The 25,541-nt window shown below is 35.6% G+C and overlaps 1 protein-coding gene across 5 annotated transcripts in view; it reads left to right on the top strand.

The window, feature by feature from the left end:
- The first annotated feature begins 10,192 nt into the window (after positions 1–10,192).
- Positions 10,193–25,541, top strand: part of LOC5579480 (cAMP-dependent protein kinase type II regulatory subunit) — a 351,461-nt gene continuing 336,112 nt past the window's right edge. For 2 of the 5 annotated variants that reach the window (XM_021841993.1, XM_021841990.1), the window contains exons 1-2: positions 10,193–10,297; positions 19,541–20,177. The gene's annotated coding sequence lies outside the window, so the exon portion shown is untranslated. Of the gene's footprint in view, positions 10,714–19,540; positions 20,178–25,541 lie in introns of all 5 variants that reach the window. The other 3 variants (XM_021841992.1, XM_021841989.1, XM_021841994.1) reach the window with 2 other exon arrangements.

Below are 25,541 nucleotides of genomic sequence, written 5' to 3' on the forward strand. Positions count from 1 at the left end.
AGGATCTCCCTTAAAATACCAGGCTTTGAAATTATTAAATTTCTTATCGATTTCACAAAAAATCCCATTGAAATCTATAAAATATTTACCGACATTCAAAAGGTTCATATTAAAGCTTTGCTTTGAAATTCCAACGGAACTGGAGATCAACTGAATCTTAAAGGTTTTTAAAATAATTACAAAGATTGATTTTCAGAATTACAAATAGGCAATCTCAGATATTCTTACAGAAATACCGTCTCAACGATACCCACAGAATTCCAAGAGATTAATATCCGGAATCCCATTCCCACCCCAATTCTAGAGTTTTTACCAGATTTCTAATATTTCCGCAATATTCCTAGAATGATATTCAAACTTTCAGAATTATCATAAAAAATCCGACATCCCTATCGGAATCCCAAAGTTTCTACAGGAATTCCAGAATTCCAAAGGAAATCTGAGAATCTGAGATGTCAGAATTTACACGTAAAATTCAGAATTACATTATAAATATCTGAATTCCTACCGACATCCTAAAATTCCTAAAAAATAACATAATTATCGTAATGCCAGAATTCACATGGATATTACAAATTGCTACTGCCGGTAATCTTACCAGATCAGAATTGACGGGGTGAATGTTTTCGTAACCTCAGAATTCCTAAGCAAAACTCAAAATACCTTCCGAAATATCAAAACTCATATCGTATTCCCAAGATTTTTAATCAAAAGTAAATTATTCCATTCAATTCCGCAATCGCAAAGCATGTGTAGCAACCTCTGAAGCTAACTACCAGTAGCTTTGTAGTAAATGCCTGGGTGCTGCGAATCGAACCCCTTTTTATTTCCAAGCAAATCTTGAAATATGCTTCTTGTGAAGAATTGGGTTTGTCGTATTAGTCCCTCAAACGTCACTTTAAATTTCCTGTTTATTAAATTTCGCTCTCTGATCCTTCTCTGGAGAGCATGAATGCGTTGTAGCTCGCATGACTTTCTCATTGTGAAATCGGCTAATTGCGAGTTTGCGAGAAGTGCGTGGATCTATTCCATTTTTATGTGACTATGCGTGTGGACTACGAAAGTTGCCGGAGGAGCAATTGAAAAGAACATGTCAGCTTCTATCGTTTACCGATGGATGTTATTCTCTGCTCCATGTGGCTCCAGTGATAATGATGACTTTACGGCTGACCCACGCATGATGGTTCTATTATTCCGGCCGTAGCATACCCCCTCAACAAGATGGTGGGCTCGATTTCTAGCATCAAATCTATTAACATCGAAAACGACGATTCTGATGAATCAATTTCGGAATCACCGATGGCTTCATTATCTCGAACGCTTTCACTTTATATGTTGCTCACTCTATTTATATCACAAACTCAAATATTATGGATAAAGCTCCTGATTTTGAAGATTATTTGGGGCACCGAAAGCATGGAGAAGAAACTGAACCAACAAGCCTAAAATGTTGCGCATGGAATGTCAAGTATTTATCCTAGTGTGTATATGTATTAGGTACACCGTTGTTGAAATAAGTGTATTTGTTAAATATTATTTAGAATATTCAACAATTTGTTGCAATATGAAAAAAAAAACAACAACAAAATAAATAAAATTTTTATCTCTGAGATAACAATACTTTCTCATGAAATTACTTTACAGGGATAGAGGACTATAAATACAACACCCTGTAATATACCAAATCATTAGAAATAAACCGTGAGTTCGAACACATCTCTTTTGTATAATTATTCCCTAGCGGATCGTACCCGCGGGAACAGTATCTTTACTCTGAAGAGAAAGATACACACTAGTAGTGCCATTGGTAATAATAATCAAAAGTGTTTTCTAATGAACACTATTGATTAACATCGCCGTGAACCGATACTTTACGTGGCCTATGATGAAGCGTCTATTGTTTGTTTTTTTCTATACGTATTTCATTTATACTTCCAGGCACTCATCCGGAGCATTATTTCATTTGTTTTAATGTGCATCAAAACCTTCTAACATTGAAGAAATTGTGCTGAACAGGAACACGCATGGCCGTACAAGGAAACAACAGAATCTGATTAAATCCGTTTCTTATACTAATAATATTTCTAGAGGAATTCGCGATAAGGGCCTATCTGACAAAACAATAACAATGAGAAAATAATCAATGAAATTCTCATGTGCAATTTTAAATCCCAATTGGAGAAAATATACTCAAACTTTAACCTTTTCACTTTAAAACATGTTTCATAAACCTTGTTTTAAAATCCTCATCAATACCACACACATCTCCTACAATTCCCCTAGCTATTTTGTACTCAAAAAATCTTTAAAGGTTTCGCCTAAAACGTACTCGAGAATGCCAGTATCGCCCAATGTTATGAGCCTGTAATCGATATTATTTTCAGTGTCGCCTATTACTTTTGCGCCGTGTTTACATTCGGGCAGAGTGGATCTGGATAAGAGTGGCGTCACCCTATTAGGGTCCTAAAGGCCTGTCCCAATTTTAGTGCCAAACGCTTATGTTTAGGCTAAAAACACATGTTTACTCAATTTTTAAATGTTTTTCTTTTGTTTAAGTCCAAACAATATTTTTTTTAGATTTTGACACACTCCTTGGCTTAAACTCAAATTTAGGATGTATTTTGCTTTCCGTGTTCCTTACGAAATGTCAGATAGGAACAACCCCAGTGTTAAAACTAAAAGCCCTGTGGTGTTTTTGTCGATTAAGCGAACGTCAAACATGATCAAAAGTGTCAAGGTTCATTTATGAACCCAATTTTTAAATTAAAGTTTAAATATGATGTAGCCGTTATTTGAGCGGGAAAAAATGCTAAAATAGTTGCAGTAACATGCTCTTTCGTGTCATTAAATAAAAACAAGATTTCACTAAACATTTTAGGACCCAATTGGAACAGCGGCAAATTGTCATTTCCATACAAATCCGCGTTCCAATTAAGCAGGATACCTGTCAAAACTGGAACATGACGTCACTCTTGTTTACAGGCACTCTACATTCTGGTTTCAATTAAGCCCGCCATGTACGCCTTGTTTATTTTTTGTTTGCAGTATCGCCGTTTACTCTCGCCGTGTTTTGATGTCGATTTCAGATGCGCCCATCACTATTGATAAACAAAAACACAGGCGTAATCAATAAAGTGTGTGGTTTTGCATGAGGTGAAGTTTCGTCTTCTACAAATTTGCGTTTTTCGAATAGTTAAATTATCGATAGGGGAAAAGTTCAAGTGCAGTGAATAGACAATCAAGCTACAATTTCAACGCTATATTTTCTTAAATTGTGTACATTTTGCAGTTTCGCCTAGTTCGCCAATCTTTCTAGATTTATTAATTATATCACTCTCTTCTCGTCAGGTAGCGTCATCTCAGGATTAAGTTTTTCATAAAGGTGATAAAATTGAAGCATGGATCATATGTGTTATGAAAGAAGTTTTGTGCTGGTCAAACGAATGCCATCAGACTAAAAAACTTGTGACTAATCGCTATCTCTATTTATAGGTGCCCGTAACCGCAATTAGGAATAGTAACTCATGAGAAAACTAGGATTAAAGTGAGCAGGAACTAATCACTAACACCCCCAACACTGAAAAGGTAAGTACATATCCTATTTCATTACCGTATCCACGTCTACAAAGGAACAAAATTATCAGAGATTATTACAATTTTAATAATCTGATAGTGTCGGTTAGAGATTTCCAGGGTGTCTACTACCTGAAAAAACCTGGAAAACCTGGAATTATCAGGGAATTTCATTCAACCTGGAAAAAACCTGGAATTCTCAGGGAATTGCGATCACAATCAGGGAAATTATTTTGAATCTGCAATTTATGATAGATTATGTTCGCGACAAAGAATTTTGGCATCAAAACCCAGAGCAAACTACTATTTGCTGGAAAGTTATCTGGAATTGAAAAAAATTCGGCTGCGCCGCTTTCAAACCACTATTTATTTCAACTGTTCAGTGAGGATCTTTTTGATAATAAAATTTTATCGACTTACCAAAACATGATTTGTTTTTCAATATATTTATATTTAATCAGTAAAGGATTCTCATTTGTAGGATTGGTAGCAGGTTTGTTTTTGGAAACTTGTTCTCTATATTAATGCAAGTCTTTATTTGTGATGAAAGGTCTCTGCAGTCTTTATTTTATTCGAAAGGGTCTCTAAAGTCCCTTTCTTCCTTATTTTGCTTGAAGTGCAAAATTTCATCTCATATTTCTCGAAAAAATCTTCATGAATTGTCCTAGTGTTTTTTTTCAGAGATTTCATCTGGAATACTTTCAGGTACTAGTACAGGGTTCTCTTCAGAAATTCTTCAATAGATTCCTCTATAAATTCTTCTAGCAATTTTTCAAAGGATGCTTAAAGTATTTCTCCAGAATTTGCTTCAGCACTACTACTTTCAGTATTTTTCACTTGAGCACTTCAACATTACTACCTCCAGTAATTTTCTCATGGGTTAATTGAACAATTTTTCAAAGACTAGCTTAGGACTTCCTATTTCACTCTCTCTAGTTTTCTCTAGTTGTTGCTCTAAAAGATCTTCCAAAGATTTCCACATATTTTCTTCCAAGAAAACCCGCCAAGGTCAACTCCAGAGTTTTTGATAAAATTCGTTTAAGGATATTTTTAAGGAACCCGACAAGAATTGCTATGCTATTTCATTCACGGTTACTGTAAAGAATTACTTCAAAAATTCTACAAGGTGTTATCCGAGTAAATTATTGAGTTTCTCTACAAATTTTCTTGGAAAACAGGATAACTGCAGTTCTCTCAAATATTAGTCAACAAATCTGTTGGAATCTCCAAAAGGTAATTAAATGTACCACACCAGATACTACAGCAATTATGCCAAGAAATCCATCGATCATTCCTACACAATATTTAAGGTATTTCGCCTGATGTTTTTCAAGAAGTTCCTTCACAAAATTCTGCAATATGTTATCAAGAAATTCAATTGATTTGTTTTTTTTTTATTATCTTAGCAAAAATCTAGAAAATCTTCTAAAATTTCATCAAGAGTGAGTTCTTCTAGAAATCCTCATTCATCAAGATTGACACAATAACATACACAAGTTTACCATTTGCTTTAGGAATACGTCATGAGTTTTTTCAATTTTCAATTCCATAGTTTTGTGGAAAAATTCTTTCATTCATTGTAGAAAAACTCCTGGATGAATGCTTGAAATTTTTTTTGAAAACTTCCTTGAGGAATCTGTTAGAATTACTGGAGGAATTCCCAAAGAAATCTTATGAGCAACCTCTGAAGTAATTCCTGAAGGTGACGTTAACAAAAATCCTAGCTAAAATCTTAAAGAAATTCTGAAGAACATTTTTGTAAGAAATCCTGAGAAATTCCTATTGGCATCTGGAAAAGTTTCTGATTGAATATTCCAACAGTTTTTAAACGGGAGTCTTGGAGGGATGTTCAAGAAAAATCTTGGGAGACTAAGGGCTTTATTGAAGAATATCTGAAATAATATATGAAGAAACTCCTGATAGAATCTCTATGGCTAACTATGAGGTAATTTTTGTGGTATTCTTTGGAAAAACCCAGATTGTATTTTTAAATATAAAAAAATAATCTTGGAGGAATTCTGTCCATCTATCTAACTTAAAGAAATCTTTGAAGTTGTATCTGAATGTTTGGGCGAATACCTAAAATAATTTTTGATGAAATTGCTTGAGAAAATCATTGAAATTGCATACAGTTATACAAAATGTTTTATTTGTCGTAATGTCACGAAAAATTGGAAATAATTTTAGAAAAATTCTCAGAAAAATGTCTGATCTGATTCTATGAGGAATCAAACTCTTTGCTACTGATTACTGTAACCATTTTTAAATTATTGGAAAATATTTGATATAAAAAAATCCAATTTTGCAAAAACAATCTGGTATTAAACAATTATTGATGTAAAATTTCGTAACAATTATTCAATTAAGAACTCTCGAAACATCGGTAAACGGAATTTTTATGTTAAAATATTGTCACTAATAAAAAAAGAATTAATATCAGGTGTTCAAATAACCTATGGAAATTAATGAATAATCCTTTTTTCGCACGACAACGCAGTTCACAATGACGAACAGAGAATTTACAAACGAAATAGAAAACATCATCATGATCAAATACAATTCAACTGAATAATATTTAAGCTTAGATATATTTAGCACCTTATTATTGAAATATTGGATATTGTAATAGCTCCAGATTGCTTTAAAAAATGTAAAGAGTAGAGTAAATAGCTATTAAATTATAAACACTTTAAAATTTGTCATTAGTTTGTTTAAGCCATATAAAATAAGAGTATTTCTTGCACCTGGAATTATTTGAAAGAACCTGGAAAATAACTGGAAATATCAGGGAATTTCATTTTGATAAACGGGTAGACACCCTGATTTCAAACAACGTCAAGCACAAATTTCTTTTTATAACATATCCTAACAATGACATATTATCGGTGCGGTAAAAATTAAAAACAGTTTATTCGCCGAGGTTGGATTTTTCTCGTTTAGTGAAAACAAGCAGCCCAGTGTAAGTGATTAGTATGATCTGTACTTGTGATTGCTGTGCGCTTCATTGTTGCGAAACATTGTTCTCATTATTATTGCGGCCTTCAGCCCCTCGGCGGAATCACCTTAAGAAGATATATGAATAATTCCGTTGCTGGTTTTGATCATGTTACTAAAAAAAATAGTGAAGAGTTTTTAGAAAGTTTCTAAAGGGGAAAGGACTGCCATGTCTACCTATTTCAAGTGATGACTTGATTATTCCTTATGACTCTGGTACCTTTTAATTGTTCGTACCTACGGGATTTCTGAGCTATAAATACTGGCTGCCGTAGGTGCAGAAGAGAGACTTCCCGGACTGTGGACTGATTAACATATTATTTTATTCTTTATTTGCAAGATATAAAAGGTAGTAAGCTACAAAAATGGTGATTATTAGAGTGATGATAGTTGGTGATATTGTGAATATTAGTGATATAAGCAACAAAGAATTTTAATGAAGATAATGATATTGAGTGTTGATATGATTTAATCACTGTAACTATTTTTTAATAAGAAGTTATTATAAACTTGATGAACCAGTAGTGATGTGATGTTAATAATAAAATTGGTATAGATAATGGTGACGCTGTTAGTTACCATGAAATTATGTTGATAATTAAGACGGTGATATCAATACCAGTGAATAGTGTTATGAAGTAATCTATTATCAAGTGAAGTGATAGTGTGAAAAGAAAGTTTCCCACCTCCTACCGTAACTTTCTGAGACAGATCGCATCAGTGTCTTCTTGGAAGCCATCTTTCCGTGTACGTCTGGTGAACTGCTTCAGAAGGATTACGTCAACTTTCCTATCTAAAGTCTAGTTTAGAGCTTCGGCCAGTATTCACTGTACAGCTAGCAACATAAAAAAAAATAAATTCAATATTTTCATGAATCCTGATCATAACACCCTCATAAGCCATGTTACGATCTTTTCGAATTATATTGAAAGAAGGAATTCGAAAAAAAACTTAGTATCAACCATGTTTCATTTAAACAAAATATGTCAATATCAAAATTAGCTACTAAAGCTTTAAGTCTATCAATTTTTGGAATGATGCTACGACAACTCCATTGTAAAAATGAATGGAGCCATTAGGAACAAAACAAGGAACTAATAAGAGGTCCAAATTAATTCATTTTTTCAAAAATTTTCGCTAAAAACGGTAAACATTTTTTGATAATGTTTTTCCAAAAATCATTGAATCCCAAAAAATCCACAACATCTTCCAAAATATTCAATAAATACCATCATGTTTATTAATATGAGATTTATTATTGAGCTTGTTAAAGTCATCGTTATGATTTTCAGAAAAACCAGAAGTAGTTTTCTGAAAACCAGGAATATTTTGAGTTGAGTTTGAACCTTTGATTGGAGAAAAAATGTGATCATAAGAAGTAGAAGGTTGTGGATTCAAATTATGGTTATGGTTATTTGATTTATTTATTCTTTTTCTTTTAATAGATGGTTTATACACAAAATTATTAAGTCCCTCATTCAAATTTGAAACGTCATTATTTTGAGATAACGGTTCAAACGGTTCAAACCTGGGAGGGAGAAACCAATACAAAATTTCTGTACGTCATAGTGAGCCGGGATTCCGCTGTCACGAACAGTCACTGTGAGCCCAGATCTCAAACATTGGACTAACATGGAAAAAGCGCGTAACTGATTAAAACACATTTTCGCATTTCATCAAAAGTGACAAAAATCGAATGAAAATCAATTCATGCACACAATGCAAGTAATGTCACGTGAGCACCTTTCAATCGGATTGAATATAAAGCATTGAAAAACGCATCGTTTTACTTTTTCCAATAAAAATGAATATTTAGTGCATAGAAAACTGTGGCCCTTTTTCCATGTTTGTCAGGAAAAATCGAAAGTACACAACAAAAGAAAACTAGCGATTTTCCCCAAGCCTGCCTTGATTGTTGTTGGCAAGCTGGAGTTATCTTGCAGTTCAAACAAACATTGTTCTATATTTCGTGTGTAGTATCGGTGCCTCCCTCCCAGGTTCAAACATATTTTTTGTAGAAAACACATCAGAAGTTTTGATAGCTTCCGAATAGGATAATTTATTTTTATTTTTAATTCTTAAATTGAATTGCTTCTGATGGGCTATGTAAACTGAACATTCTTTCAAAAAATCATGCTTTTTGCCACATAAATGCAACTATCAGATTGTTTTTTACATTCAGATGGAGAATGTACTCCACCACATTTTAAACATTTTGGTTTTTTGGAGCAAACATGTGACGTAGGGTAAATTGGTATAATGCGCCCCAATTCATTTTCAAGGGATTGAGGCTTCTTTGACACGTAAATATGATTACATATCTTGAATATCCGCGAAAAAATGATGTTACGCATATAAGATCTTTGGGAAGTATGAACAACTAATAAAAAAACAAAAAATATCGAAAATCAGCTTTTTGGCGTAACATTTTGAGTCCGATAGGCAAGCCTCGTTGTAAATGAAGCACATCCTTTACTATTGTATTTATTACAAAAACTTTTACCGGAAGACGATTGCTAATGGACCCCTTGGTTACGGCTATAACATTTAAGGTGAAAATGCTGGCTAAAATGTATCCAGCTTTTTACAAGCGTCAATGGCCGCCACAATCAGGCTCGCTTTCTGGTAGGGATCAAATGATATAACATTTGGGTTGGGTCGTTTGACAGCTAATCGATCAGTTTTTGATCAATTCTATCGATTTGCTCTCAAACGACCCAAGTCAAATGTCAGATCGCCTAGTCCCTACCAGAGAGCGAGCTTCTTTGTGGCGGCCATTAGCGCTCGTAAAAAATTGGATTGACAAACCAATAAAAATAATAAATTTTGTTTTCATGCTCCATTTTTCCCCAATTTCCCCAGCATTTGTGTCACGGGCATTACAGTATGTTGCATTGTAACACACCACATGTGCTATCTGTTGCGCGACGTAATGTTGTAGTAACTAGTCGTGCCGTAATACACTTCCAGCCGGGCCAGCAATGCATCCCCTGATAAGGAAAACGTCAGTAGAAGTGCATCCCGTCAATATGTGAGGCCTATGATAGTGGGTGTATGTGTTGTTAAATGACCGTACATGCAGTAGTGTGGGTGCCGTTGCATATCCAACTATTGTGCCTGTGTGCGTGCTGGCGATCGTGAGAAAGCGCAGCTGACCTTACTACACAGAGCTCTTCTCACGTGACTCTCTTCTTGGACATCGTCGTGATGGCGAGACGATGCGTTTGATGAATGATTTTTGATTCGCCTTTTGTCGGCCCCGGAGTGGGTTCGTGTTTGTGTGCGATGAGTATCATCGCACATAATTTTTGTTGCACGAGAGCGGATCGAAATGTGTGAATGTATCGTCTTCGCACCGACATGACCGTGAACAACCGTACTGGTACCGTTTGCTGACCAGTTCGGATAGTTATTTTGGAATGTTTGCTAATACGATTTTAAATCAAGCATAAGATTTGTTTGAAGTAAACATGTGTCAATTGATTTGGTTTCATTATTAGCATTCAGTTCAAGAACGTTCCATAATGCTGTTTTTGAGCCGCAAACCCATAATTTGAATGTGTATCGCTTTGCGGTGGTAGTGGTTGCACAATCAGCTCGCCTCGCGCGGCCTGAGATTATCATCCGCGACTTCTCTGGCCAGCCAAGCCAGCCAGAGCGGCAGTCGAGCGAGCAGCAGAACAGCTTCACTGTTAGAAGTGACGTGAAAGCCGTAGGTCGTGTTTACAACGTACGTCCCCGCCGTCGTTTTGTGTGTGACCAACACAACACACTGTACCTTTTTTTCTACCCTCGTTTCACCAGTTTCACATTATTCTCAATCACCCTCATAATCATCATCGCAGTAATAAATAATAGTACCGTCGTTGTCCGTCGCCCGCGGTCCAGACCCATCAGAGTGACGAGTGCGAGTGAGTGCATTTTGTAAGGGTGGTTAATAAGGGACATACCCGACCCATCGAACACATCGCGAGTTATTTATTATCTACGCAACCGTCGTCGATTTTTGGGAATTGAAGAGTGGAAAAATTGCATCCAAATCGGTGCAACGATGTGAACCCGGAGAAACGAGCTAATTAAGGTTCACTTTTGCACCTTTTCTCAATGCATCTTGCACAGTGTACCAAAGGAAGTGTGTGAATTATAGTAGGCGATAACTGAGTCTGAATATTATAAGTGATAATCCGATTTTTCGGTATTGATTGAAAAATTGTTTGTTTTGTACGAGTGTCGAATCGGTGGATGAACCCGGTGATTTTTTCATATCTGAACGTGAATCGTTTTCAGTTGTGAGGTGAAAAGTGTTGTATCAATGTACCGAAAGTTATCGTGACCGAGTCTAGCCCCGGGGCAGTATAGTTATTCAATCACATCTATATGTTTAGGGTCTGTCATCTGGTAGCCTCAGCTAGCGGTGACATTTTCACTGTATAGATTTTCGTCCGTGAGCCAGATACAGTATTGGACAATACATGTGTAGCTTTTTCGATTTTCCATACAAAATGATCAACTTTGATAGGCTAGATCTCAGTAACTGAGATTCAAGTTCAAATAATTCAAGTTTAGTCTGACAAGCTGTAAAAATGTCTATAGACAGATTTGAATGAAATTTTCACAGCTCGTCAACTTGAATTTCAACATATTTTTTGAGCATTTTTTCCGATCACGATTCAACAAAAGTGAAGTCTGAAAATATGAAAGCTCTACACAAGAACTGTCTTCAGCAAACTTGTTCATCTAGTTTAAATCTACAAATCTGTTTCGGAAAAAATACTCACAAAATATATTGAAATTAAAGTTATGTCTGACGTGCCGTGAACATTTTATCTATCCTACAAAAGCTAGTCATTTTGGATGGAAAATCGAAAAATGAATTGTCCAATACTGTAAGTAGACCGCCGATAGAAACTCCGGAGAGTGAGAATTTTATTTGGATGGCAAAATTCGGCATCCCAGAAGCAGAAGAGAGTAACAAACAAGCGAACGAGTGTTATCAGACACACATACCGGTGTGCGCGGATGCGAAGAGACCTACAGATAGAAGGCGAGAGCGAGTGAAATCGACAAGGATCCTTGTCGGTGGAACGATTGGAAAAACTCCCCCGTCCGAGTACGGAAAAGTTTGGGCCAACAGAAAGAATATCGATTGGCGAAGAGCAGCGAGGAAAAGCGCCGGACCAGTGTTAGTGTGGAACAGTATTTTTGGATACCGTGGTGAATCATTGTTTGGACAGCTGGGCTGGATGAATCTTTCTGAATAATTGATGGCGTAATGATCTTGGGGACTTTTTTCAAGAGATAAAAATAAGGCACTGGTATTTGAAATAGCTTCATGTAAGATTATGTCCATGTCACATGTAGATAAAAGTTTACCAAATGACACAAACAATGGAAAAGATTAGAAAACGCTTATAAAACCTTAAGTATTGAAATAACTTGATGAACGGTTCACCAAATATTGAATGTTTTACCAAAGACGAAATCGACCATTTCGAATTGCACAATTTTCTCTTTCTGTAGCAAACTTTCAAATTGTAGACTAGTACAAATTTATGTAAGTTGCCAAGCCAATTGACTTCCATGTATCTATGTTACCCAGTTTTGAACCAATTAAGATCGGCTTATCAATTTGATTCGAACTTGAAAAATCAAACAATCTAGTTTTAGATTACTTTTGAACTGGATTTAGACTTTTGAAGAAAAAAGGTCATCAACTTCTTTTGAGTTGATTTTTTTTAATAATCAGCTCAAATTTTGAATTTAAAATTTTAACATAATCTCTACCTGAATTCTGTGAGAATTGTCCCAAAAAATCTGCGAGTCTCTCTTGGCTATCAGCTCGTTGGAATTTTGCCTAGTATTGTATGAGAATTGCATAGTATTTTCTCAGAAACCAACATAGACCATCTTGTTTACCATCTGGAGTCAAGTCAGGGATAAACGTTCCAAACGTTCTTTTCGAGTGCCAGTTGATTGTTACCACTAGAACTAGGGAGAGCATAAATCTTCCCCTTTATGGAGGGGTTTTGTTGTCAAAGTTTTGTGAAGTTCTTTAGTCTCCTCAGTTGAACTACGCTGAAACGATATTCGAGGATGAACTTAAATACATAGAAGTTTTCTATAAATGGTCAATGTAGTGCGAATTACCATTCCACATGAAAGTTTTTCAAAACGGAGTGTATCAGCACATGTCAATCATATATTTAATATCGTTTTAGCTATTTATAAAAGCATTTTCTCTAATTTTAAACACCATACAGAAAACACTTTCCTTAAAATGTTACGATACGGTACGATGAGTTTGATTTTCGGTCTTGATAGTCTCCAGCACAGTCAGCGTGAAGTTTTCCAAATTTAACATCGAATCTGTAGTTTTAATTCAAAATGGGACGATTCGTAGTCTCCTTTTTTTGTTTTCCATATTGTCAATTTTGAATGCTAAGGTTTGATACTAATTAATCCATTACTGTGGGGTTACGGCACTTAAACCGTAACCCCACAGTAATGGATTAATTAGTATCAAACCTTACCATTCAAAATTGACAATATGGAAATATTTGACAATATGGAGACTACGAATTGTCCCATTTTGAATTAGAACTTCAGTTAGTAAACTGTTTGGTGTGAAATATTTACTCAGGGTCGCATAAGAAATAAAAAAAATCTATTAGTTGCTGAAAACCGCATTATGGATCACTTTTTACATTATGGATCAAATTGTGAGGCTAGATTGAGCAATTGACATCAGGATCACGTCATGGTAAACTTCTTAGCGCAAGCCGTATGAACCGTTTCTGAACCCTCTCAGTTCTCAACCTCCAAGTGAGTTGGTGAGGATTCCAAACAACCAAGGCAGTCTCTAAGATCGGACTAATAAGGACACAATATAAGGACTTAAGACAGTAAGGATTCATGAAGTTTTGCGCAATTTTAGAAATAAACCCAAGCTGACGATTTGCCTTGGCAACGAATTCCATCATGTGAGGTATGAATGTCAGCTTAGTATCCAACTGAACATCAAGGTCACATACTTGATCTACTCTATTCAGTACTAAACCATCGATTTTGTAGTCAAAGGCGTTCAATTATATGTAAGGAGAGTGCATTTTGTGATGCTTATCGTCAATCGATTTCTTAGAGAAAAATTTACAAATCGATTCAAGAGTGCTTGCAAGTGATGGCAGTCCTCAATTGTTCGAAATGAGGCGTAGATTTTTGCATCATCGGCAAATATGAACTTGCAATCAGGTCCGAGCAGCAACGCAGTTTCGTTGATGTACAGAGGGAACAATAAAGGACCTATATTACTTCCCTGTGGCACACCCGACTGGTTAGTAAACGTATTTGATAGCTCATTACCAAATAAAAAGTGCTGATCAGTTGTAATGTAGTTCATCGTTTGATTAATCAGGAAATTTCCAACAATAATCTCGAACAGTTTGGACCCTGCAGACAAGCTCGTAATTCCTCCATAATTCTTGACGTCGTGACGATCACCTTTCTTGTGTACTGGAAACATAAAAAATTGTTTTCAAATTCCAGGAAAAATTGGCTGATCAAACGACTTGATGAAAATTCGGCACAGAGGCTGGGCAATGGCATCGCAGCATTGTACGTAGACAATGGCAGGAATTTTGTCGGGTCCAGGACTAAACGAGTTTTTAGCTTTTTAGTTGCAGTGGTTATCATCTCAAGAGTAACCCAAAATAAATTCAGGTCGACGATGTTCAATGGAACAGCAGATATAGCAGCGTCAAACTCATCTTCCGTTGGAGGACAATCAGCAAAAACGGATGAAAAGTGTGTGGCAAACAATTTTTGATGTCGGTGGTGCTGTTGCTTGACAATGTCAAGTACAATTTTGAAATTGACGGAAATCTACTGTGTTTAGAAGTGATCCATAATTGTGGAAAAACAATTGTTACTGGTCCATATTATGGATCACTTGCTGGAGCACTTTGAACTTAGGATCGTAAATCTGTTGTTGTTCAAATATGAAATCATACTGAATTTATGTGTACGAGCCGTTTACATTTTTTTCACTATAATTCTCTTTGAATTATAAGGTGGATTCTCGGTCACGCAAACTGTTGAGCATGAATTTCATACACGAGAAAGATTACAACAAATATTAAGCAGATTAAAAGCTCATGATATTAAACACATGATTCTCACAAAAATTTCACGGAAAACTTGGGCAGAATGTTTGGTAAAATTTCACAGCATCCTAGCCATGATTATCAGCGAATTTTACCTAGGCCATGATTATAGCAGATTTGAAAAACGTGTTTTTAGTGGGATTCTGACCGAACCCTAAGAATAATTTTTACAGAATCCTTCATTGGATTGTCACAGAATTGCGAATTTTGTTCTTACATGACGTGTTTGAGAGCCTACTAGATTTATTCAAAGGAAATTCATGATCCAAAAATATTAGTCAGGCATGCTCTATTAGTCTATTGAAACTTGAAGAGAAACCAACCGAACTTTTCAAGTGTATGACAGCTCAAGCGTGTGCAAGGGCTGCCACGGGTATTCACTGAAAACAGAATCGAAGAGAAATCGATTATGATACTTACGCCCTTATTCTAGCAAACGCTTGATTTGGTCAACAAAATTTAAAAAAAATTGGTCAAAATACCTAAGATGTAAGATTAACTCATTTTCTCTCGAATGCGCTATAGAGTTTCAATGAAACGTGTAATCACAGAGATATGAACAAAAACTTTTGTGGGTTTTTGAGGAGGTGAACCCAAATTTTTTCACGACTGTGTTAATCTCGATTCAAAGTGAAAACATTTGATAAATTCTTGAGAGTTTGACAATCAATTCATTAAACATAGTATGTACTTATCCTCGTTTTCAATGTCAACTAAATATGACTGATAAAAAGTATATATGCATGAAAACAATAAATAAAAACTGCAAAAATAATGGAATAAGAGCAAGAATAAGAGTATGTATTTAACTGAAATGCTAACCGAGATTTTGGGTATTGATATTGAATCCAATAGTTCCTTCGAATCAATAGGGTAACGACTGTTTATTTTGATCTTAATCGCTAACAGTTGGCGCCAGTGGCAAAAAGTACAGACAACAACCCTTCGAACATTCAGTTTATCTGTGCTGGCCGCCTAGCGGCGACACTGATGTGTGTATTCCTTTCACTGATCGCGCTATGCTGGATTCTCAAATTTCTCAAATTTCAAACACAAGCGCATGGAAGAATGGTAGTCGGTGAACTGTCAAAACGTATGGAATATAATGAAAAACGTAAATTACTTGCAATTAGGAAATTGGATCGAAAAAGTAGTGATTAGAAATCAAGCGTATTATGAATATATAACTTTTTGTGTTTAGTTCATCTTCCATTGTGCTTTCTTTGCTTCAGGATTTCGTTTTTACTACCACTGAAAAAGAGTCATATATTGGCTTTTCAGTTTTGAATATCGCTCTATTTCTGGTCATATAAACAGTTATTTTGTTATCAATTTATTTAAAAAATCATAAAAAATCTCCATGGTTTCAGTTTGGAAGTTATTTTAAACATTGTGTATGCGTTCCTGTAGAATACTTCCCAGACTTACTCAGTCTTTTCAAGTACACAAGATTGAGTTACACAAAATTGAGTACAATTCACATAAAGTCGAGCTCTTCTGGATTGGGTGTGTAATTTTAACACATGCAAAAAAACCTTTTCCTGGTATGATTTTCTTCTCTTTTTTGCAAAGTGTATGACCCATCAAGAAGCTCCGCAATACTAAGCATCTCAGGTTTAATAAAATTCGTCAGAAATCAAAACAAAATTGATTTTTCAGAATGTGTGAAAACAACACATATGCTGTGTTGGCCCAGAAGAGCCTTCAGCATGGCTTAGATCGCGGCTATAAAGGTCTTTGTCTAAACTCTAAACCAGACCTGCCAACCTCTTTTAACCGGACTGGAAAAACGATTTCGTTTGACAGGCCATGCTTTTAAATACATTCGTATGAAATCTGACAAAAGTCAGTAAATGAAGCAAGTTTCTTTAGAAAACATCGAAAAACACAACATCCTGCTGGATTTGAGAAAAGTCCGTTTCAAAATCCTATTTATTACAATTTATCCCAGTTTTAGATACTGTGAGAACAATGCCCAGGATTTTATAAAAATCATACTCAGGGTTCTGTCCGTGTGAAAATCCTGATCAGGCATATGCAAAAATCTTGGTCAAAATTAAGTGAGAATTCTGTCCAGGATTTTACAAGAATTGTGCCTAAGATTCCCTCAGAATCTCACACAATATTAATTTCAAAATCCTATCTTGAAATGTTTGAAAATGCTGTCCAGGATTTCAAATGAAACCTGCTCATAATTCTCTTATAAAATCTTACCTAAAGTTAGAATGTAACCTTGCGCAGGATTTTTGGAAATTACACATTCAATTCGATAAAAATTCTGGCTAGAAATCTAAAGAATCCTATTGAAGATTCTGTGAGAATTTTGACCATGTTATCCGTGGAAGTCGTGTCCACAACTTCTTGAGAATGTCGTCAAAGATTTTGTGATAAGTGGTCTTTTTTTATAACTCTGCCAACAATTATGCATAAATTACTCTCCCCGAAGTCGGTAAGCTTAATTTGTTAGAATACTGATGCTTTTTGGGAGTGTATAGACTACTTTGATGAGTTATTAGACTGGAAAACGCTGGAGTTTTCCATGTATAACCTAAAATTGTAATAAAAAGCTATGAATCGGGTAATTTAAATGTTAAAAAGAATCCTACAACTTTAATGAAGCGGCCACTTCATTTCTATGGAAATTAGAACCATTTTGAATAACACCAAACAAATGGCCTAACTAATATAAACAACTTTGTAGAAGACAGTTTTTATTGCAAAGCTCTTTACATCGATGCATCTTTAGAGTGTATCTGCTTTCTGCACCACTGTGCAGTGTAAGATTGTCTCAAATAGTATTTTGTTTTAATTCGTGGTTACGTCGTGATTCCGAAATATCAATGTTGTACCAAAAAGTGGAATTGGTTCAGAGTTGAATCTAAGTTTGTTTACTCTTCTGAAATACAGTTGTTGCAAAAAGTATTCGAGAATTTCCATCCATTGCGAGAAACGTAGGTGAAAGACAAACACAAAAAATACGAAATCACATATCTACGAATTATATATTGTGCATTTTACGATTATTTCATAAAGTCACTGAATCGCGAAATTCTGTCAAGTACAAAAAAAATCGTACAATGAAGGAAAATAGCGTTATATGTACGAAATCTTGTTTTACGAAATGGATTTTGGATAAAATACGAAGAGATGTATTCAATGTATCATATGATTCAGTGAATTATGTTTAAAAATTTAGCCTTTTGGCAATTACTTTTGTTCAGGCATAATTTATGGAGTCCGATTTTCCGCCATTTTGGACTTCTCAGCTCAATAATAGCCCTATATGAGCAAGGATACGGATAATAAAGTGCTATTCGGTTACTAGGGCATGGTAAAACAATGTTGTAATCCCAACAAGGTAAATCTTGTAAACTTTTTTTTCACAATGATTGAGGTTCATAGGATTTCATTTTACCCATTACACTCGAAATTATCTAGAAGTTTTTTGAATTCAAAATTAAAAGTTTGAATAGTTCAAACTTAAGTATTTAACCCTCTAAGGGCCGATTTCTTCACCTTCGCTTAAGCCGTAAACCACGTTTACCCATACGATTAAACCAGGTTTAAGGCCTAAGCGGTGGTGAAGAAACCGCTTATAATACCCAAATTTTCATTTTCGATCTAAATATCATTTTTTTTGTTATCTTAAATCGTTCTAAACACGTTTTGGGCAAAGATTTATTTTTATTCGTGAATTTATGAATTTTGGTTTTTGATTTTTATAATTCTCATTTTTGAACATCCCTACGCTTTTTCATTTTTTCTTGAAGCCAGTCTTGGTTATTGATTTTTGGCAATAATAAAAATTTAAGTTTTTACGAAACTTTTAAAAATATTTCATTTTTAATTTTTTTTTTCCGAAGCATATTTTATTTTCCGTGTAACTAACGGAAAAACAGATTTGACATCATTTTAATACCACCAAGGTCTTCTTCTGTGATAGGTTGATCGTCAAAAAATATAAAAGGTACGATTTTTTATATTACACGTTGAATGAACTGCAGGCATTTGTAGGTTATATAACAATTTTTCAAAAAAAAAAATTCAAAAATACAAAACATTTTCAAAAGTCATAAAAAACTTTCCTTGAGCTAAGGTGTAAGCCAGAAATGAAACCATTTTAATTTCCGAGCTACGAAAAAATATACAAAATTCCAAAGTGTACCTCTTCTAAAGGCGGGGTTGGGTATTAGAGGGTTAAGAAGATTAGAAAAAAATAATTCCAACGACTATCGAGCTAAGTTACAAGCTTGAACTGAAATTTAAAATTAAACAGTTAGGTATCTTCTAACTTCAGTTGGTAGAATAGTCAGCGGGCCAAATATGAGAAGATCCAATTACCCCGCCGAACCCACAAACCTAGGTCGTGGGCCGGATGCAATTCGCGGGCCGTACGTTGGGCAGCCCTTCTCTAAGCAATGCAAAATGCTGGTTGGTGTCTTTTAGATCAGTACCTAAATCTCAGCTGTCCCATCACTGGTACACCACGGTCCTTAATGCTGCGTGAGTGTGCGACCGCTTTTCCTCACCTATTCTCTCTCTCCTTGTGCGTGTGGTGGAAATTTGATTCTCTCCCCTTCACCACCCCCCATTCGGATGCCGGAGCATCAAAGCGCGATCACTGACCGACGTCGACGTCTCTCTCTTTTGATTCTTCCCATTAGCATTAGCAGAAACAGTCGACTCTCACCTCCCAGTGAAAAACGGATTGCTTTTCTCGTGAATCGTGTCTCTCTATTCTAGCCAAAATCTTCACAGGTGGAGAAATTGTCGCACGGTGATAAATTAAATTGATTTTTTCGCTTGCATTTTAGGTTTCGGTTTTAGTTTTTTCGACAACATCCGAAAAGAAACACGAATCGATTGGATCGATCGAAGAAAAAGCCCCCTCAAGGAGCGAGCGCGGCGAAACCAGTTTGATAAAAGTTTTGCTCATCTCGGTAGCGGCAACAAAAATCTTGATAAAAGAGTGAGAAAGTGAAGAACATCGGGCAAAAGAGGAGAAAGAAAAATTCCGAAAAAAAGTGGTTTTCAACAGTCGGTTTTGTGGCGAGCGGGTTTTTGGTGGTGTGAGTGCGACGCAACGAGGGGGCAGAAAGTGCATCCCAGCAGCAGTGAGTGAAAGGTGAAAGAGAAGAAGCCCACAAGGAAAAGGTGAAAAACCCGTCCGACGACGACGACGACGCTTGGTTTGCTTCGATTCGATTTGGCTTTTGAAGCTTGTTATCGCATAGCTAGCTACCTGTGATTGGAAACGTGAATCCAGAGAGCGACATCTGCCTGTGTTGTTGTTGTTTTGCTCGTTGATTGATATCAGTCACCCACCGACGTCGCGTCGCCCCTTCTCGATAAGAGGGGTGCTACAGTGTTAGTGTGTGTGTAGGTGTGCGTGTGCGTGAATTCCAGCTGAAAGGAAAAGCCTACTGAGAACGTGACAAATTTGAAAATAAGGTAAGTGCTTAGCTGTAATGGGGTTTTCTTTGGGGGAAAAAATTTAGTAAATGGTCGTAAAAATTGATTACTTGTATTCGGAGTGTGTCATTGGGCCTGCGATATTGTGCAAGATGTTAAAAAAATCACCCGTCATGGATTTTTCCTGGGAAATCTGTTATATGGCTGGTGGTATATAGAATTTATACATGTGGTAGGAAGGACGACGTTGAACAGGTGGTGGAACATTTTCCAGCCTCTTTTTCCTTCTTATCGAGCAGGGTTGCCAATCAGTGTTGTGGAAAACTGAAGTTTTCAAATATTGTGCGTGACATATCGGAAGTGATATTTTATCTTTTGCATTTTATGACAACTCATATTCTAGATTTTACATACAGTCAGATCAGGTCAGTTCTCAATTGTTTGTAATTACAAAAAACGGTACAAAACTGAATGATTTTTTTAATGAACCTTATAGGGGCAATATGAACATACGGGGCAATATGAGCCACTCCGGTTTTGACCTCAAAAACAGTGTTTCAATGTCTAGTATCATTATGATCTGCTAAAGGATGCTTCAAATAGCCACCACAATAAAAACCCTAAGAATATTCGTTTAAACACTCAAGATATTTACAAAAATGTACAAATTTGTCCTTTGTCATGAAAAGCTTATAATTTTGGCAATTTTTAATTAAACCTATAGGACAATTATATTTAAAACTCTGGTAAATTTTACCAATCCATTGAAAGTTCTGATCATAATAAACAATCCGTGAGCGAAATTAGATTTGTTCGTAATCTAAATTATTGAAAAGCAATATATTATTTTCAAGATAAGGGGCGGGGCAAAATGAGCCACCTAGATTTAAACAAAACAAACGATGTTTTGAACATAAAAATGCATTGCCTAAATATACCAGATTATGTTTTTACTGCATAATCATCTTTATGCACCATTACAAGTGGAACACTTTGCTAGAAAATATGTTGATCCAAGTACAGTGGGATTCAGTTTTTGGCATGCCCGTTTTTGGCATGCTCCATTTTTGGCACCCTCCGTTTTTGGCAACATTTTTGAATACCATTAAAATTTGTATTTTTTTTTGTAAATATTTTCGTGTCTGTTGATGTAGTCATTTGAATAACAGGTCAACTCAACACCGATTACATTGCAGAGCTCCATTTTCGTCGATATTCCCCGAAATCTCACCAACCACTAATGGCTACCGTACGCGCTTATTTACTTTGGGATGGTCATTGGTCATACATTCGCAACGTTTCATGAGTCCAATAATTGCAACTAGTACCTCAACTAGATACCAAACTCTTTTTTTTGCTGAGTGATCAGCCCACTTGAGTCTGCCAGTAGGTGATACATTAAAAAACATTTTTCTATATTTGGAACAGCTTGTTTGAGCACAAGCACCGATATAAGAGGAACAAAAATTCTATGACTCACACAAAGTTACAATCATAAATATTGTCTCAACTTTTGGGCTCATTGTTTTTATTATAAACATAAACGATAAAAACGATTGACAGTACTTTAACTTTTTGTCTGTAGTATTGGCATGCAAAGTGATCTTTCTGCGTCAACTATTTATAGCTACTTTCGTTAGAGGTTCTGTAAGACGTTAGATTTGTTAAGAGACGATTCAGAATTCTATACAAGATTCCTAATCAAGAATACGGGTCTGAACATAATCAAAATGTTCCTTTTAAGCTGGGACTATGAAAATCCGTTGGGGATTCTCGGTTCTTGGGGGACTTTTCAGAAATTTTAACGCAATTCTTGAGGATATCTACAGATTCCTAGCGGACACTGAAGATTTCTGGCGGAGTGCTGAGAATGTATAATTATGTCCAAATCTGATGATTCCTAATAAACTCAAGATTGCTAGGGTGCCCTGTAATTTTCTTGCGAGATAATGTGTATTTCTAGAAATATTTTTAGTATTTCTAGCGGAACCCAGAGATGCTAATTTCTAGCAAAATCTTTAGCGAGATCCTGAGAATTCTAGGCGAGATCCTACGGATTCCTAGCAAGATGCTTCAGAGCCCTAGAATTTTCCTGTAGATTTCTTACAAGCATCTGAAGATTCCTATCCGGCTCTTTAGGTTACATAGTGGGATCCTGTAAATTTCTGTTGATATCATAAGGTAAATGTATAACAAATATCGAGCTCAATTATAACTCATTTCAAGTAAATATGATAATCTACAAAACTACAAGCCGCATTTATGGATCACCTCATGTTTATGTTTGCCCTTTTGATCATTCATTATGAAATGAATTACTTTATCAGAAACATAAATTAAAGGAGTAATTCTAAACTTACTGAATTTTGTAAAATTTCCTGTTTAAAGTTTAAAAGTTAAACTGGTTTTGAAATCCTTAGCGGGATCTTGAGAATTCTAGGTGAGATCCTACGGATTCCCAGCAAGATGCTTCAGAGCCTTAGCGTTTTCCTAAAGTCTAAAAGTTAAAAATGTTCATCAAATTAAAAAAAGATATGCCGTTTTGCAATACTCAGCGCTTTTGTTTTACAAATACGTTTTAAAGAAAATGTCGAGTTCTTGAATAAAGATCACTAATGCGATCATTGATTTTACGAGGCCCACTCATACAAATAGTATGCATGAAGCTTCCAAAAAATCATTGAGGATTTTTAGGCGTAAAAAGTATTTTAAACGTTTGTCACAATTAACATTACTTGGCAATAGATCTATAGCACAGTACAACCCTACGGAAAAGTGCTTCGAAGTGAACCGTTTCGAAGTCTTAATGCTATATGATTCCATAAGGATCATGTAAAGACATTCTACTGATGTTGTTGAAACCAATAGTTGAAAAATAAAATTTAAAATATGGGTTCCGATTTTGGCACGGTTCCGTTTTTGGCAACTGAAAATTTCGACTTTGTTGCCAAAAACGGAATCCCACTGTATCGCAATTTAGTACTAGTATAACATGGTGTGTTTACTATGTATCATGTATCATTAAAAAATAAGCCGCTAGAACAAAGACACATTAAAGACCTCCATGTCCCTTGCAGTTGCCCAAAATTTTATGGCTCATAAGGTAATCTAGAATGCCGTGCAAAGTGTACTGCGATCTGTCAAACTTGGGTACCTTTTGCACTACCGAGGGACCAAATGCAGTACTAGAAGTGGTACCAAATCTGAGTCCGAGTGGGACGGACCTGGCTAGAATCTATAATTTCAAGCAAAGCTAATAAAATTACCTTTCCAATAATGTACTCTTCACCACTAACTCTTCTGTATACTGTTTTAAATAAAATCATTCGATTGAATGAGGAGGCTCATAATGCCCCGTAGGGTGGCTCATAATGCCCCATATGGTTGGTGACCACATAGAAAAACATGGTTTTCCAATAAGTTCCTAAAATAATTTTCAAGTTGATGTTAACAATAATTATCGACGTAACATGGAAGATAACATTTTATAGTACAATTCACTTGCATTTAAACCATAATTTTTGCTGTTTTTCTATGCATTCCACGACGTTTTCCTTAGGCGGCCCATATTGCCCCGATCACCCCTACATAAATCAGCTTAGCTTAATCCTAGCGGTTGATTGAAAATGGTTTTTCAAAATTATGTTTCTAGCACAGTAAAGTATTTCATATCGAATGATTGACAGCAGTCAAAAAGGGAGCACATAAACAACTTAAGGCCCAAGTAAAAATGGTGCAAAAGTCAAAACTGAAAAAGCAGTTTTTTCTTTTTAAATAGACAAATCGAAAAAAATTAAAAACACACAGTTTTTTTATTTGCCAATTAAAAAGGCTTTGTGCTTTTACAGTTAACTCTCCCTTACTCGATATTCCGTATCTCGATATCGAGATAGAGAACCATAGTAAAAGTTGGTTTTCATGGCTACCTCGATGGTCCCTTGGAACGCAGTTGCACTGGTTTTGTGTTCTGTAACTCGATACATCCCTAACTCGATGGTCCCTTCAATATCGAGTAAGGGAGGGTTGACTGTATTTTCATCAATTTGTTGTTCAGTTCTGACTTTTGTGCAATTTTCTCTTGTGCCTTAAATCAATTGATCTACACAAAAATTCACAGAATATTGATCAAGCCTTCAATAGGATTTCCATAGTAATATGGATGTTATGTTGAATTCAAAGAGAAATAATTAAAAAATGGTATAGAAAAGTGGTGCTCAACATACGGCCCTTAATCCGCGTGGGGCCCTAATGAAGCCTAACTGTGCCTTTTATTTCCTACAATACACAAATAAGCTTTTTACTATTTCAACCGATTCCGATGCGATGTTGCTGAAAGCTCTCAAATCTCCAATGGATATTCTCCAGGACTTTCTAGAATACTGCTAGTAATGCTCAGACTCCTCTGGAAACCTATTCAGGATTCTCAAAATTTCAACAAAAATACTAAAAATACTACTAAAAATCCACAGTATTCCACTAGAAATTGAAATCTTACCTGTTTACTTGGAATCGCTAGATTTTATTTTCAGAAACCTGCAAGAAACCTCTAATGACCGATACCCAGATTTCACTCAGTATCCACTAGAATACACTTTAAAAAATCTCAGAATCCCACTACAAGAACATAGCATCCCGTAAGGAATCCCCAGGATTCACTCAAATAACTGCTATAGCTAGATAGTAATCGCCAGGATCTCGTAATAAACATTTTTGTTTTTGAATAGACGAGGCGAATGTTTTGATTAAAACTCTAGATCATATACTTTTTTTTTGCTCTTGTGTGAAAGCTTGTGGTTTGTTCAAACGATCTGCTACAAATCTGAAGAAGAAATTTGGTTGTTATTGACTGTATTACCTACCGGCAGACTCATGTGAGCTGATCACAAAGTGTGAACGCCTGAAAAAAAATTGAAATTCTAGTTGAGATACTTATAGAGATCCCACCTTACTGCAAGGACGTGGCCGGCGCCGTTATTGACCCTGTATAAATAGAGGCACTGAATTATGCATACTGTAGAAGTTTATGGAAAATCCCAGCTGAACTTCTAGTTGATTCTTTATGCATCTTCACTGACATCGGTCAATCACGGAATAGCAACCAATGATATGTGTAGTCAGTCTAAGCTAAGCTAAAATTGACACGCCTTTTATTAATTCAGAATATAACTTTAAAATATAAAATTCATTGAAAAGAAAAACGTTTTTGGACTTCGGAATAATCGCCAATCAAATAACGAAGGGTGCATATCAGATGATTTGTTCATTCACCACTTCGATGTGTATAAAGTTGTGCAGCGACTGTTATTACGTAACGCTAAGATTGAAATTTTGTCACCTTACTTATTAATTAGCTTTCGGACACCGACGTTCGAATGTTAAAAAAAAAGTTGTAGCCATTTAGTA

This window comes from Aedes aegypti, chromosome 2, assembly GCF_002204515.2.
Source record: "Aedes aegypti strain LVP_AGWG chromosome 2, AaegL5.0 Primary Assembly, whole genome shotgun sequence".
NCBI lineage: Eukaryota > Metazoa > Arthropoda > Insecta > Diptera > Culicidae > Aedes > Aedes aegypti.